The following is a 4,003-nucleotide window of genomic DNA, read 5'->3' on the forward strand; positions in this document are numbered from 1 at the left end:
GTCCACCACCGCACGATAATCCTACACACACAGAGGGGTGAATTTAATCCACTAGTGTAAAGGATTGTGGGTAGTATCAGTCCAAAAAGCACGCACAATTAGAAGAATTTAATTCTTGTAAACTATACAGCACAGATAGCGTTTATATGAACACTGACCGCTATGCTGCAGGAGTTGGGCAGGTGTATCAATGCGTGTTTTCTTGACTCGCGAGTGTGTGTGTGACTGTGTGAGGAGCTGAGCGTTAAAGAACTGCTGCAGGTACGAGCGAAGGACCCGCAGGTCACACACGTTATCGATGCAGCCGCTGTAGATGGCGTTTTCCAGGAGACCGTGCACGAATTCCCACTGAAACAACTTCCCACCTGAAAAACATCAGAAGAAAATTCTCTAGTAAGATCTCAAACTAAACATGCGAATACATGCAAATAAAAAAAACATACAAACCCTCAGATGATGAGTTCATGTAGATTACACATAGATAAACACACACACACACACACACACACACCTTCAAACAGATGGTCAATGATCTCAAAGCCGGCTCTCAGGTCTGACAGGGAAGTCGTAGAACTTCGTCCAACCCTGTGCAACACAAACACATCATCATCAACATCAGTTCAATTTAATTTGATATATATTCAGCCTGCTGTGCAATAGAAACTCCAGGTCTTTTTTTAATCATGATTAAATATGGAATCATTTTTCAAAAGCTTGACATGATTTCCATGGCACAGTGAAGCCATTCATCTTTTCTTTAGCTCTATATTGTTCAGTCTTTTCACAACATGCAATATTTAATCTAAGCAAATGTTTGAAAGAAAACCTTTTTAAACACCTGACATCTGAAATGGTCAAGCTACTGATGTTAAAAGTATTGTTACCGTTTTTGGCAGTACAGTGTATAAAAAAATACATACATATATAATTTAATGTACATTATATTTGATCAATTATACATATTATAAATTATATATATACATACATTATAATTTTTTAATACTTTACTGACTTTTTATATTTAATTTACAATATAAATTATAGAAATGTAAGTTATAACAATTCTAAATATATTTTATAAATTACTTATATAATTTATATATACTCATAAATTGTTATTATATATATAGAGAGAGAGACAGAGTAAAATTATACATGATATATGGTATTTTGGTATTGAGACAGCAGTAGTAAAATCCTGTAAAGTCTACTGAACTGTTTCCTGGACAAACAGAAATCTGCACGGCTGCTGTGATGATTGTGTCAAGATCCCTGGTGAAAATAACACCGTTTTTCTATAATGGCTGATATAAACCTTTGGTTTCCATTTCCTTCAAAAGGCTCATGATCGACACTCCTGTAGCATTTCATTTTCCACACTGAAGTCCATATACATCTCTTGCACCAAAAAGAGTCTCTTTAAGACCATGAAATGATCTCTGCTAATCGACCGACCTCTATGCACAGTTCACAGTCACATCACGTCACTGAATACTGAATAAGTGTTTATGTGGCAATATGTTAATGAGCCTGTGACGTCATAATCATAAAAATACTGCCATTTTAAAGTTAAGTTTAACTATGGAGCAAGAAACATCCTGCTTCTTTCACAAAATCCTTTTAAGAGACACTATGAATTTGTTTTCTCCTACACAGCTTATTAGATCCGGCCCACTTTAGGAGAGAGACAGACGGAGCGAGCGAGAGACATTATGAAAGAGAAAAGCAAAAGCCTCAGTTAATTAAATGGAGCTCTTCAAAGGCCTGACGTGCAGTATTTTAATTCAGAGTCTGAAATAATTGCCCAAACAGATCCAAGAGCTCCTGTCTGAATTCCAGCGATGGTCTGAGTATATACTGTGTCTGCAGTCATGTGACCGGTGTGTACTTGTGGAATGTAGTTGCGTCTCTCCTGACACACAGAGTGGAACCAGGCCAGACAGAAGAGCAATTGAGCTCGAGTCAGGTGACCGCCTTTACTGATCTGCTCCACGCTCCAGGACTCATACGTCCGCTTCAGGTTCTTCTTGAGGCCTGGAGGAGCCTGAACACACACACACACACACACACATTATCGCTAATGGACAAGCAGTCTGAGATACATCTCTGTTGACATAAATTTCACAATTCGATTCGATGTCAAACCACAAGCTTCTCAATTCTCAGTTCTGATCTTGATTATATGGACATTGAATGTTTTTCCTGAGGTTAATGTGACAATGTTTACAAGCTGCTTTACTGATGTCTTTCTGCAGTTGAAACACTGATTTTTGATTATGTGAGACATTAATCATTTCAGTAAATTGTACTATATATTTCAACACCTTCTGATGTTCATTATGTTCATGTGGTGCTGTAACTAGTAGTAAAGAGGAAGAGATGATCAGTTCACATCTACAGTGATTTAATGTTACAAGACATTAAAGAGGGTTTCTGCAGGTTGTATGAAAGTAAATTTAAGGCTTTTTAAGACCTTGTTAAGACCAATTAAAGAAAATGTTAGGAAAAAAATTAAAAGAAACAATACATCAATATGTTCTCTAAATGCAAACGTCTACACAATGAGAATACAACTGCCAACCAATGTTATACTATTATAGTTTCTATTACTATTTTGAATACATTTTTATTTGTATATTATCTATTTTCATTTCAATTTATTTGTGTTTGTCATTTTTTTTTTTTTTTTCTAATGTCTATATAATGTTTAGATATTTTAGTATATTAAGTCGAAGTAAATGAAAATGAGAAATACTGAATAAAAAAAGTTAACATTTTTATATTTTCATTCAGGTTTTATTTAAAAAAAAACATTTTTTATGGTTTTAGTTTTCCATTTCTCTGTATTAACATCTTCATTTTGCACCTCAAATGTATCTTGATTTAAGATACATTTACATTTTATCACAATTTTAATTTGTGATAAAATTGACAGCAGTTCAGAGCTTCCACTTTGTTTGATATCACAAGTAAAAAGCACAAAGCTCATTTTGATTATTGAATAAGAAGCATGCTAAAAATAATGTTTAATGTAGGGATGCACCGATACCACTTTTTTCAGAACGAGTCCGATACCGATACTTTCATTTGTGGTACTCACCGATACCTGTATTTTCACAGCATTTGTAATTTTTTTTAAATATTGGGTACAGAAACAAAATAATAGTAATAATAATAATAATAATAATAATATGAATCATGTTAGTTGGCTTCATTTAGCAAACAGCTATTACTTTCAGTTATTTCCACACTTAATTATACCTGTTAAAATGTATTGTATAAGCTTTTGTTACTTTCACTGTTCATTTTAATGGCGCATTAGAGCTGCTCCATTACAGCAGCTCAATACTGTAATCACAAGACGTTTTCCTAAAATAATGCAGGGAACCACTCGTTATACATTATACGAGTACGCGCGTACTATTTTGATGATGTAATTTGCGTCACGCGCAGTGTACACGAACCCTCGTGTATGAGTAAAAACCGAAGTATACTTTGGCCTTAAAGCAAGCTAAACATACGCAGCGCGCACACGTTTGTATTGGTGCAGAATGAGAGAGACACTTACAGCCTAGCGCATTTCACTCAGTCTGCTAGTTTCACTTCTGCTTTTAATAAAGTTAAGTATGCTTGACGTTTAAAATAAATGCTGTTTATAGTGAATGCCCCTATAATTTTTGTTTGTTTTATATTTACGATTTAGTTTTAATCCAAATGCATGCGCGAATGGAGCGAACAGAAATCAAGATCATGTAACAGAAGTGCATGCTCTCGGACTCTCTCTCTCGCTCTCTCTCTCCTTACCGTCAAATAACTTTAGTAACTTGTGTGGAAAGAGTACTGAAAATTTGTACTTAAGTACAAGTACTGTTACATTGCTGAAATACTCAATTAAAAGTAAAAGTACTGGTGTCAAAACAGTACTTAAGTAAAAGTACAAAGTACTCCTCTCAAAAACTACTCAGAGTACTAGTTACTAGTTACTTTTTAGCCGGCGATATTT

At 34.7% G+C, this 4,003-nt stretch overlaps 1 pseudogene; it reads right to left on the bottom strand.

The window, feature by feature from the left end:
- LOC107670069 (cytoplasmic dynein 2 heavy chain 1-like) overlaps positions 1–4,003 on the bottom strand; it is a 34,127-nt pseudogene that overhangs the window by 6,235 nt on the left and 23,889 nt on the right.

The sequence above is a fragment of the Sinocyclocheilus anshuiensis genome, unplaced genomic scaffold (genome assembly GCF_001515605.1).
Source record: "Sinocyclocheilus anshuiensis isolate Anshui unplaced genomic scaffold, SAMN03320099.WGS_v1.1 scaffold48, whole genome shotgun sequence".
NCBI lineage: Eukaryota > Metazoa > Chordata > Actinopteri > Cypriniformes > Cyprinidae > Sinocyclocheilus > Sinocyclocheilus anshuiensis.